The sequence below is a fragment of the Mauremys reevesii genome, linkage group 5 (assembly GCF_016161935.1).
Source record: "Mauremys reevesii isolate NIE-2019 linkage group 5, ASM1616193v1, whole genome shotgun sequence".
Taxonomy (NCBI): Eukaryota; Metazoa; Chordata; order Testudines; family Geoemydidae; genus Mauremys; species Mauremys reevesii.
In genome coordinates this window covers 84,808,288-84,821,453 of record NC_052627.1, presented here as the reverse complement: position 1 = coordinate 84,821,453, position 13,166 = coordinate 84,808,288, and the positions used below count along the sequence as shown (strand labels likewise).

General features: G+C 40.6%; 1 long non-coding RNA gene across 2 annotated transcripts in view; it reads right to left on the bottom strand.

The window, feature by feature from the left end:
* Positions 1 to 11,169, bottom strand: part of LOC120407130 — a 44,622-nt gene extending 33,453 nt beyond the window's left edge. For both annotated transcript variants that reach the window (XR_005599807.1, XR_005599808.1), the window contains exons 1-2: positions 11,112 to 11,169; positions 8,019 to 8,134 (exon numbers count right to left, since the gene is read on the bottom strand). This is a non-coding gene — a long non-coding RNA (uncharacterized LOC120407130). The remainder of the gene's footprint in view (positions 1 to 8,018; positions 8,135 to 11,111) is intronic.
* Positions 11,170 to 13,166: the final 1,997 nt, after the last annotated feature.

The window sequence follows — 13,166 nt, the reverse complement described above, 5'->3', positions numbered from 1 at the left end:
GGGGTATCCAACCTGAGCCTGAGAAGGAGCCAGAATTTACCAATGTACATTGCCAAAGAGCCACAGTAATATTTCAGCAGCCCCTCCATCAGCTCTCCCACCCTGCTCCCAGTACCTCCCACCCACCAGCCGATCAGCACCTCTCCCTCCTTCCCCACACCTCCCGATCAGCTGTTGTCGTGGTGGCATGCAGGAGGCTCTGGGGGGGAGGGAGCGAGGTCATGACAGGCTCAGGGGAGGAGGTGGGAAGAGGTGGAGTGGGGGCAGGGCCTGTGGCTGAGCCAGGGGTTGAGCAGTGAGCACCCCCTGGCACATTGGAAAGTTGGCGCCTGTGTCTCCAGCCCCAGAGTCGGTGCCTATACAAGGAGCCACATGTTAACTTCTAATGAGCTGCATGTGAGCCACAGGTTGGCCATCCCTGCCCTAGCCTGACAGTTCATCTTTCAGTTTGACTCACTGTAGTCTTCCCTTCAATCAGTTCCTTATCCACCTTTCAGTTCTCATATTAATCCCCATCTTCTCCAATTTAGCTAATAATTTCTCATGTGGAACTGTATCAAATGCCTTACTGACATCCACGTACATTAGATCTACTGCATTTCCTTTGTCTAAAAAATCAGTTATTAGTAACTTTGTTACCACCTCTTGAATCCAACAATTATAGAAAAATCGACAATTACTTTCTATCATTTAGGCTACTTACTTTTTGCAGTTCACCAAGCTTGGAACAGATCATTTAACTGTAGGAAACATCTTAACAGCATTTATCACTCTGTTTATAAACAAAATTCTGACTCCCTGCCTCAGGGGCCCAAGCTGGGAGAAGTCTCCTGTATCCTCTGCAGAACTGATTACATTGCACCCTCAGGCTGCCTGTGGCTTAAAGTTTGGGGGTACTGTACCCCTCCATGCCCCCACCCAAATTCCACCCATGCAGTTAAATCAAACTTTGATGAGATTTATAGTGAAAAACACTGAGTTGAAATGGTAATCAGCTGCAGAATACACAGCAGTAGGAGCACAGCCATAGATTTAAGGCATTATTGTCCCGTGGAGGTTGTCACAGGGCAGAGCTTCTTCCCAGCTTTGAAACATACATTGCCCCACCCACTCTCCTTTAAATATGTTTATTATCCAAATAAAAGCAAAACAAACACAAACAGTTCCTTAACTCACCCTTTTCAGCAGCTCTGTTGTGCTCCAGAACAGCAGTTCCAGGGTGACCTTCTGGGCACAAAGCCCTTTGCTCCAAGGCCCCACCACTGGTCAGGGGCGGCTCCAGGCCCCAGCACGCCAAGCGCGTCCTTGGGACGGCATGCCGCGGGGGGCACTCTGCCGGTCGCTGGGAGGGCGGCAGGCGGCTTCGGTGGACCTCCCACAGGCGTGCCTGCGGAGGGTCCGCTGGTCCCGCAGCTTCGGTGGAGCATCCACAGGCACGCCTGCGGGAGGTCTACCGGAGCCGCGGGACCGGCGACTGGTAGAGCGCCCCCTGCAGCATGCCGCCGTGCTTGGGGTGGCGAAATGTCTAGAGCCGCCCCTGCCACTGGTGTTAGCTTCACTCCTTCATAGCTCCTTTTCTCAGGCAAATCCTGCCCCAATCACTTCTCCCCTTCCTTTGACTTGCCTTCATAGCCCTAGTTGTAGCTCAGGCCCCTTTACTGAGCTCGTTTGGGCCCACCTGCCATGACACAGGGGTACTGGGCCTGGTCTATTCAGAGGGACCAGCTGCCCTATGACAGAGGTCATTTTTTAATCCATGGGACAGTAACTTTCACTATAAACAAAACACAAAGTCCAAAAATGTTTTATTAAAATGTTTTAGAAATACACACAAAAGATGCTACTTTAAGGTGGGTGTATAACTGGCTGGATAACCGTACTCAAGAGAGTAGTTATTAATGGTTCCCAGTTCTGCTGGAAAGGTATAACAAGTGAGGTTCTGCTGGGGTCTGTATAATATAACAGAGATTGTAAGGTTTAGGTGGCATTTGTAGGAGAAATTCAATGTAACCCACCTATGCTCCAGGAAAAGATAATTAACTATATTTTTCTGTATATCTGTCATTTCTTACTTGAGTAGTAAATGTAATCACAAGGTATGCTTTTGGTTCAAATAAAGTTTTGAATTAATAAACCTGAGTCACTCAGACACAAGTATATACCTTTCTCCTCAACAACTTGATCAATTACAAATCCTATGACACTATCACAAAATTAGAAGTTCTAATCATGGTGTGCTGGCCAAACTCTACTTTGGGCTAGTTCCACCAAGGGCTTTAGGTACCTAACTTCCACTTTAGGTGCCTCAGTTCAAAATTTAGATTCTGAAAATCCCCACTCAACCACCATCTAACCTTGTAGTTGCTGAAATTCCCTAGACACCTAGGTTTCCAGCAATAAAGTCCTCTAGGTACATCAATTTCTGTGGTGTGCATATGCACAATCCCTTAAGGTCTGACACATCCAAGCAGCTCAGCACCTAAGTCCTGGAGGGATCCTCACTAGGATTGCCCCTGCCCATCTTGCTTACACAGCCTGATATGGTAGGTCTTCTCAGAGGCTACCTACCAAAACGGACCCACAAAACATAGTCAGCGGTTGGGAGGTGATCCCCTTGTGCTCTATAAGTCAGTGATTGGAGCCCTCTCCCAGGATGTGAGACACCCAGATTCAAATACTTTGAGGGACAGAGCTGAGGCCTTAAACATCTCCTTAGCATTTCCTGCTGGCTAGCTTGGGTGGCTCCTCACTCAGTGGGCTGTTGGTTTTAATTAATTCCCTTTTTATGCTCCTAAATCTCCCCATGCTTAGTATAGGAGGCATTGCAACTTAACTCAGGGCTGTGGATTCCACGGTATGGTAGGGTATAAACTTTTGTATTGTCCTAGTCCGCTCTGGATTTAGCATTTTGATAAAAGATCACAACTGTTTGTCAAATAAAGTCCCCATCTCCTACAGATGAGGGATTTGACAAACGGTTGTGATCTTTTAAAAATAATTTTTCTCTCAACCTTTAGAGATGATTGAATAATTTGTGAATATATTCACTGAATATTTTGTAAGATTTTTCAAATAGTCAAAAATATTTTTCTCCATTAATCATCCAATTCCAGTAATTACATTCTCCATGCCTATGGCATTTTTCAATTGTTGTCCTAAACTATTGCATGGTATGTCCGTATTCTGTATTAAACATTTGTATTTCACCAGTTGGTGAGCAAAGCGATTCATATGTATTTGTAGGGAAATTTAGGATCTTAGGGGATTAAAGAAAATGTACATATATGTAGGGTCATGATCAGGTATCTAATGTATATATTTACATCTGGATTTGTACAATACCTAAATATTTGTCTCATACTTACACCTTGAAGTATCAACTTTTAAATGAAGGTAACTTTATACACATTGAGGATTTTTTTGAAAATATTATTTCTCATAACTAGGCTTTTTGCACATGGCATTTCCTAAGTGATAATCAAGTAATCTAAGTCATCATCCTACTGAGACAAAAATTCATCATTTTATTGCCATGATATTTACAGTAAAATCACCAGACTATTGGGATGAGGCATAGATATTTGAGACATCTATATAAAACTATTAAACACCTAAAAGGTTAGGCCTACCACAGAAGCATATTCCTGGAGAAAATATGCAACAGGAAAACTCTTTTGTTCACCAGAGCTTATTTAGGAGTCTAGCATTTGTTCATTATTGTTTAAGTGACCTAAATGGTTTCCCCAAGATATTTTTCAATATCTTTAGCTACTAAAATGACCTGCTATATGTAAAACATTATTCCTCCATTACTGATAACAAACACTCAGCTTAATTTTCAATAAGCACTAGTGTTACCAATGAGTTAATGATAGTTTAAACTCTGCATTGCCAATTACAGCTCTAATGTCTGGAATAAGTTCCCTAGAATGTCATGAATGGCATATATATACATATAGTGCTTTTGCTTAGGTTATAACGGTACTGTATATCAAAAGATTCTGTTTTCTCCTACTCCATCCTGAGGTCATACCTAGTCTAAAGACCATTTCACAACATAAACACTTTTACCAACAATCATTCCTTCTGAAATATTGTTTAGCTACAAAGAGTATAAAAAAATGTGTCAACCCAGAAGACGACATCCCAGTCTTATTGCCAGTTAACATATTAAAATGTCTCATGACTTGTAAATGAGGATTTATATGTTAGAATAAGGTAGATGAATGTTTTATAAAGGGCAATGAGAGACAGTAAAGAAAAAAGTATGTGATATATATCTTAAAAAATGAGTTCCCAGGTATCTGGGGAGTGAGATGGGGGAGAAGGAGAATAAAACAACAAACTAAGTTATGAATTTCTGTGACATAAAGCAGCTAATCCATATTGTCAGAGGTATTTTTCCCTCAAGGTTTCTCATAAACCAACGGCCCACAGGCCGTTTGTCACACATTCTAAGATTTAATAATGCTGCTATCTATGAGAATATGTTTCATCTCTTCACCCTGTTTTGTGTATTTTAGAATTAGGAAATTAATGTGAATATTGATTACTAAATTTGGCAAGAGTACTTTAATGTTTAACACTGTTTCAGTGCATTTAGTACACTATGTTGATTTCATTTTTATTGAAAAGATACTTTAATTTGACATATGATAATAAATTAGCATATTTCTGACATGCTTCAAGCTCTAATGTCAAGAATTTTGCCCTTTTATTACTATCACACATCACATTTCACAATGGGACTAAGAATGTATGTTCATATCTGGGCAAATAAGCTTTTTAAGGTTTTAAAGCTAAACCCTTTAATCTCTGTAGCTCTTTTATTATCACTACCACCACAAACACTCTGTTAAAAGGGAACTCTTTAGAACAAAAATATTTTAATTGAAAGAGGAAACCAGGGCAAATTCTCACCCATAGGTGGTATTTATTCAAAGCCATATTCTTTACACACATATTGTTGTTTGACATCAGAGAACACAATTTAGTTTTTTTTCCAAGTCAAGGTCAATTTATCAATTACTAAACTGACCTTGTCTACTGGAACTACGATGGCCAATACAAATACAGATCATGATGTTCAGCAAATTGAAAACAACTATTGTGTATGATTACAGGAGAAGTGCCTATAATATTTCATCCCTGGGCCCAATCCTGTAATGTGCTGAGTGATCTTTGAGAGGTGTTCAGTGTCCTGAACTCCCATTGACTTCAGCAGGAGGGAGAAGGTGCTGGTTGGTATCTTCTTAGATGAGCTCCCACATGTTTACAAATACCAAAAACTTTGCATTAATTGGCTTGGCTATAATGAATGTCTGGGTAAAGGTATAACAGGCAAAAGGGATGCAAAGCCAACATTCTTCGTAAGAATTTTAGAATTCTCATACAAGGTTAATATAGAACAGTGCTGCCCAATTTGGGATTTACAAGGGCTAGCTTGGCCTAGGAGTGGTGAGATAATGAGCCACAGTTAACAGTTCTTACACAAGCATTTAATGAAATGGACTTGTAAAGTTATCTTGCTTATGGGAACAAGTTTATATACCACATAAGAAGTTTTTATTGTATAGCCTTTGAGGGCTGCATGTAAAAATCTTGGAGGCGGCCTCAAGTGGAAAAATAAAAAGTTACTCAGCCTATCATCAATTCCTTGCAAACAATTTATAATTCAGTTCAATATCCTTCTTCATCCACTAGATTCTAGAGGATTTTGTCTCAGTAGCTGACAGGAGAGGCACCCCAGCAAATTTTAAGTGCTTGAGAGTACATCATTGAAGCAGCTTCACATGCAATCAGGCCTCTGAACATTCAGGGTATTTCTTTGTATAAATCAGTTTTCCTGTTTCATCGTGACTTGGAGATAAAGGTGACATGACAAATGTAAATACGTGGTTGATCTTTATATAAAGAGGCAGGACAAACTAGGATATGAGGCAGCATTGGCTGCATTATGAATCTGTCCTTGCAGTGAGTGTTTTGGTTGCTTTTGTTAAGAAACTAAATCTCATTTTCAGCAATGGGGTCCTGGCTTGTGGAACTTACTCCCTCAGATGGCTTAACACAGCCAGAGTTTGGGAGGGCTCAGTGGATGGATTCATTCTGGCAGACTTTTGATGTCTTTTATATGGCAGTGAAGCGGCTCCTTACATACTAGTTATGTTGCTTTTGGGAAAAGAAACAATAAAGCCTGACCACCATGTGTGAATGGTTATTGATATTTTAATGACAAAAATACTTATCAATATACTTTATGTGCATATATATTGGAAAGTGCTCCAGTACTAGGGCATTATGTGTAATATGCAAGGGTGTCTATCAATAAATGCTTTCCCTCTACCAGGGGTATGAACCATGGCTGCATATAATGGGTAGTTTCTAATTATTCAAGCTGAATACGAGGTTCTGGAAAGCTGAATAAACTGTGTGCTAAAGTCTGCTCTTCTTAATTAAGTCGGATTGTAAAATTAGTTCCCTATTTTGTCAATTGTTCAGTGGCAAAGAGTGATCTGCCCTCCTGTAAAATCATGCAGGACCAGCAATAATGTAGCTGAATAGTTAGTATCTGATATGAACTTATACCCAATAGTGTTAAAAGTTGAGCTTATTTGAGTAAAATGTTGAAATTTATATTCACTTCATTTCTGAGCATGTAGAACACTGTGAACTACAGATAAGATTCACATCTCCTGCACTAATTATTTTACTCTTCTTCTACCCTTCCCTGAAAAGAGGGCTGTTTGCTTTATTTTAAAGCACTCAGAGTTGATCAGTCAATTGGATTGCTTGGCTGGCTGAACTTCCCTAACCTTACAGTTTTACAGAATAAAGAGGGTGCCTCATACAGCAGAAGTAATTTCCTAAACTGTCACATTGTAACTTCTCAAGGGTTTGGCTTTAAAGTTACAGTAGAGAGTACTTTCTCATTTAAGAAAAAAACATTTTTTACTCTATTTTCATTATACTTGATATTCATATAGGGGGAGAGTTTTCAAATCACAGAGGAGAGGTAGGTATCCAACTCCCACTGAAAGTGAATCAGAGTTGTGGATCTTATTTCTATGAAAATCTCCCCCTTAAATGGTGTTTTCATGGTATTTAGACTGGGCTAGATCAGTAGCACAGGAGCATAGGAACATAACAAGAACTAGGCTCTTGGGGGATCTTGATACCCTACTTCACAATACTCAGTTTCCTAAGGTGAAGGCCAAAGTAGATAAGAATCAATAGTCAACACAGGATAGTTAAAACTCACTGTATGTAAAGCAAAGCTATGTCCCACTCTCCCCACTTTTCTGCAAATGAGTTAAATAGTTCAAAAGCTGTGGGTCTGAGGGCTAGTCTACACTTACCTGCCAGGTTGACGCGGTGAGTTCGACTTCTCGGAGTCGACCCCGCGCGCTCCGGTCGACTCCGGTACTCCACCACTGCAAACGGCGGTGGCGGAGTCGACCTTGGAGCCGCGGACTTTGATCCCGCGGCGTCTGGATGGGTAAGTAGTTCGAACTAGGGTACTTCGAGTTCAGCTACGCTATTCACGTAGCTGAACTTGCGTACCCTAGTTCGACCACCACCCCTAGTGTAGACCTGCCCTGAGACAGGGGATGGAGGAGGGTGGGGAGAAGGAGACAGCAGTTCCAGCTTTATTGCCATTGGTGGTCACTTCCTCCTGAAACACTTTACAGTTGTGTCTACACAAAAAGGGAACAGTTTGATTCATATCCCTGAATAGAAAATATGCTTCCACCTACCATCAAGTAGTCTGATACCACTGTCAGACACTCAGATATCCTGCTGATAGAAATGGTATTGCTACCCAGGGTCTTCATTGTGCTTTTTTTTGTTTGTTTTTGTTTGTGTTTTTTTTAAGGCAGTCAGAAACAAATCAGTGGGGACACAGCTTCTCCATCTGATAAGTGATTGATACAAACCAAAGTGCATGTATTAAAACTATTTTGTTACCTGGTTTTAAGCACACACATATATGCAATAGGTTTAGAGTATTTTATACATACACAAAGTCTGAGATGGTTTTGAGTGATCACAAGCCAGGCTTCTGGGGATCCTTCTTCTGTCCAGCTGATTGAGAGTTTAGGTGTCAGCTCCTTGCCCGAAGAAAAGCTTCCTTGGGCTGCTCCAAAATATTTTTTTGATTAATATTTATAGCTAATTTAAACAAAGCACATAACTTATAGTGACTTTTAGTGAGTTATAATAGTAACCCCTAGTTGGGTTATCATTTTTATTTTATTTTAGCAAATTATTTATTATTTTTATTAAAGCATTTTTAGTTATAACAGTAATAAAACTTGTATGTCAGGGGCACTTAAAACCAAGGTTGGCTGTTTAAACTTGTTTTAATTGTGTGTGTATATATTATATATATATATATTATTTTGATTAGCAAAACTGCAATTATACAGTTATTTGGACTTGCCTCTCAGAACCCTAATGATTATTTCTAGCTGTCATATTTGTTTTTTAGCTAGCAGTGCGGACGCACAAAATGGCTGACTGCAGTTATATTAAGTTCTGGGGCCACAGTATTAACATTTAGATTGGGGTTTCTCATGTTTTCCCATTAAAGGGCAAAATAACTTGTGAGCCACCTCCCTTTCCATTCGCACAACATATGTGTAACAACTACTGAAATTGCTTTAATGGAAAAGTAGTATTGGGGAAATATCTAATGTTTCTGTGGCCTCTGAAAGCACTTCAGCTGAAAACAGAGAGAACAGTCAGCACCATTTAATGAGCCAATTCTCCACAGGCCACCAGCAATTGCTTTGTGGACCGTATACAGCAGTTTGGGAACCACTGACTCAGACAGATAAATTAGATAGATTTTTACTCTATTACCTAGCCACTGCCAGTCAGAGATTTCTAGGCCTCTAACAATTAGGGAAAAAAAGTAGCGAAGAATGAAACCTTCATTCCTTCCCCTCCACCTTTTTCCAGTTTCAAGGTTATTGTAAAAAAAAAAAATAAATAAATAAAAATTGCATTTATGCAGGACAGATATTAGCAACAAATAGGAGTCAATTTTGAAACATTAATATTAACCTAAAAAGCACATTCATTTTAATTACATTTACCCTTTCCATAGTTTGCAGGCAATATAAATCTTATTGTAAGCTTCACAATCCAGCAGAAATTTTCAGTTTATGCAAATTTCATTTATTGTATAGAATCTTCACCTCTAAGTGTCCAAAGGCCTCATTTGTCCCTATGAATTCTTGACTCACCATAAAAGAGTAAGAGACGGTTCCTTTATATAACATGGCTTCCATTTTATATTTTCTTACCTTACTGACTGAAAATCCTCCATAACAGAAAAGGATCCTTCCACCCCCCCCCCCATTTTCACCTCACTTTTTACTTTTACCTGCCACTTAGATACAGCAGAGAAAAGTATGAGCTTCTTATCCCTTTTCCCTCTGTCTTTTCTCTCTGTGGGCAATGTCACTTTATATAACACACACACACTGAAAGCAGGCTCTCCTCCCACTCAATTGTTTATTTGTTGGGGGTCTCCAGGGCCTTGCCTTAGTCCTTCCTGGTAAGACTCTTTGTCTCTCTGTCTCTGTGGGTGTCCCCTGCACCCACAGCCATAACACCTGCTGGGTTGGGCATCTGACTTCCTAATCCTGAAGTACCTTTTCCATTCCTGGCCCCTTTGATGTTCCCTACTTCCCTCTTATAGGATTCTATAAAAACATTGCTGTTGTTCAGCTACCCTCACCAAATAGTCCTGTAGGTAAACTTGGGCTTCCTACAGTCTCTGCTGATTCTCCAGCATTGGTCCCCCCAGAGCATGGACCTACCTCTTTTGCTTCTCAGCTCACCTCTGTAGCAGGGGCAACTCTGGTATCCACCCTGATGGGGGATAATAATAATAAATAATAATAATAGGAGATATACCTATCTGCAAGAACTGGAAAGGACCTCAAAAGGTCATTGAGTCCAGCCCCCTGCCTTCACTAGCAGGACCAAGTACTGATTTTTGCCCTACATCCCTAAGTGGCCCCCTCAAGGATTGAATTCACAACCCTGGGTTTAGCAGGCCAATGCTCAAACCACTGAACTATCCCTCCCCCTGCTGAGAGAAAAATCCTGCATCATCTGCCTCTCCATTTTCAGTTTCCCTAAGGGGTCCTTCTCTGGCTCAGCCCCTTCATCAAGGTTTAACACTTTATAACCCCTCCCCTTTTGATACTTGTCCTGTACAGTCTGTCACACCCATTTTTGTAAGGAGTAACAGCAGGGCCGGCTCCAGGCACCAGCGAAGGAAGCAGGTGCTTGAGGTGGCCAATACAAAGGGGCGGCACTCCGTCCGGTATCGGGGCAGCATCTCCTGGTCTTCAGCGGCATGTCCCTCAGTCCCTCTCTGCCTCTTTGAGCTGCCACTGAAGTGCTGCCGAAGAGGAAGAGAGGGAATGAAGGACCTGCCGCCCAATTGCTGCAGAGGAATGAAGCTGCGTGATTGAGCTGCAGCCAAAATGCTGCTGATCACCATTTTTGGTGGGGGGAGGGGGCACGGGGCACCCTGCTTGGAGCAGCAGAAAAGCTGGAGCTGGCCCTGGGTAACAGTCACATCTGTGTTCTCCACCAATTGTGATGGGGTGCTCTACTCACCACCAGATGGCACCTCCTCCTGGCCATTCTGGAAATTAGCTTCATAAAGTAAACACCCCTTCCCACAATATACACTGTTTCTCTACCTCTCTCTATCTACAGCCCTTCTCTTGCTCCACAAGCTGCTACTGCCGCTTTGTGGCTCAGCCCTCTTGTCAGGTCACTATACATGTTTTCCCCTTCTGGAGTACCAGAGGATTTCTTCAGCAGTCTTCAGCAGTCTTCCCATTCACTGCCTCATTGCCACTTCTTCAGACTTGGGCAGTCTTCCCACTCACTGCCCTATAGTGCCATGTCCACAGTCACCAGCAGACCCACCCTCTACTCGGGTTATGACTCAGGGACCTCTAGTCAGCAGCCAAGGTCTGTGCCTTATAGACCTTACTGCCTTTCCTGAGTCCTTTCCTTACCCCTCTGGCATCCCCGCCCAGGTTTGCCAGCCACCCAGCTCCCTGAGAGTAACTGCAGGCTACCTGTCTCTGCAACTTCCAAACATTCCTCCCTTCTCCCAGGCAGTGACTGCAGACTTTCCCAGAAACCCCCATGCTTCAAATTTCCTGCTTTATAAATCCAGCCCTGATTATTCCTGCCCAGCTGGGCTCCCTCCCTCGGTCAGGGGATTGCTTAAACACCTGATTTTTCTCAGCTATGTCCTAACAGCCAGTGTGGAGTGAACACACCACCACAATACCTCTCAAGTCTTCCCCTGTATGATCACAGTTGGTTTACGCTCTTCTAGCTAGAATGTATATAATGACTCTGGTATCGTGGACTGGAAAGCACATTACGACTACAGTATGTCAGAAGAAGGGTATAATACAACTTTTAAATAAAGAGATATTTGTTTTTCCTGATATCAACAGAATTTCACAAAATTACAGATGAAAATTTTGACTTCTTGTTAGGCTTTCAAGCTTCTGCATTGTTTTGGTGCAGAAAAAAATTATAAAATAATTTTAAGACACTTTATTTACTATAACATTGACAAAGTTGTCCTATTAACACAATTTGCCCAAAAACTTCTTTTACAAAGATGGTGATGTATGTTCTGATAACAAAAGCATTAACTAAAATTTTCCTAACTACAAATGGTAGATGGTACAGAATGATAGACTGAATTCAGGTTTTCTAATATTTTTCTATGTCAAAATGATAATGATAGACTGAATTCAGGTTTTCTAATATTTTTCTATGTCAAAATGCAATTACAGTTTGATCTTGTCTTTCAATTGTTACCTTTCCCATTTTTTGTCTCTAATGTATTTTAATAGATTGTTTGAGAAGCCTGGGTTATTGTTATGGTTTTGCATTTATGCCAATCTTATAACATTTGTTTATTTTCCTTACTGACATTCCTTGACTATAATTGAAATACTGTTTTAGAAAATAGTACTTCTTTTAAATACAAGCATGAATATTGCTACATGCTACTGAAAACTGGCAGACCTCTTCAATGAGATGGATGTTTAAGTTAATACCATTGTTGGAATACAGTACATGATTCTGCATAAATATTTAGCTAAATGGGACATGTCTAACAACATGAATAGAACAGGAAATTGGTGTTCTGAAAAATGACAACATTTAAAAGTTGACAAATAAGAGGTAGTGTATTTAGTGGCAAGAGCTGCAACAACAGGTTTTGTAAAAGCTTCATAGGCACACATTTTCATCAGTTCTGTGCTCCTACACTGATCCAAAATGATAGCAAAGCTTCTGGTTTTACAGAAAAGAGATCCTGTCAAACTACCTTGATATACCTTTTGATGAGAGTACAAGTTTGACTGATAAAGGTAATAGTATTGATGAAATATACTTAGATTTTTCTAAGGTATTTGACTTGGCACAGCATGACATTTTGATTAAAAACCTAAAACAAACTATACAATTAAGATGGCACACATTAAATGGATTAAAGTTGGCCAACTAGTAGGTCTCAAAATGTAACTTTAAACAGGGAATCATCATTGAGTGGGTTCCACAGGGATTGGTCCATGGCCCTGCACTATTTAATATTTTTATTAATGACCTGGAAGAAAACAAAATCATTACCAATAAAGATAGCAGATGACACAAAAATATGAGGAGTGATAAATAATGAAGAGGACAGGTTACTGATTTAGCACAATCTGGATTGCCTAGTATGCCAGGTGAAAGCAAACAATATGCATTTTAATACAGCTAAAAATAAATGTATACATCTAGGAATGAAGAGTGTAGGCCATACGTACACATTGGGGGACTTTATCCTGGGAAGCAGTGATTCTGAAAAATATTTGGGGGTTGTGGTGAATTATCAGCTGAACATGAGCTCTGAATACAGTGATGTGGTCAAAAGGGTAAATGCAATACTTGGATACATAAACAGATGAATCTTGAGTAGGTAGAATCTTGAGTAGAAAGGTTAGTTTACCTCCGTATTTGGCACTAGTGTGACAACTACTGAGATATTGTGTCCAGTTCAGGTTTCCACAATTGAAGAAGGGTGTTGATAAAGAAGAGCAAGCTCAGAGAAGAACCATCGGAAT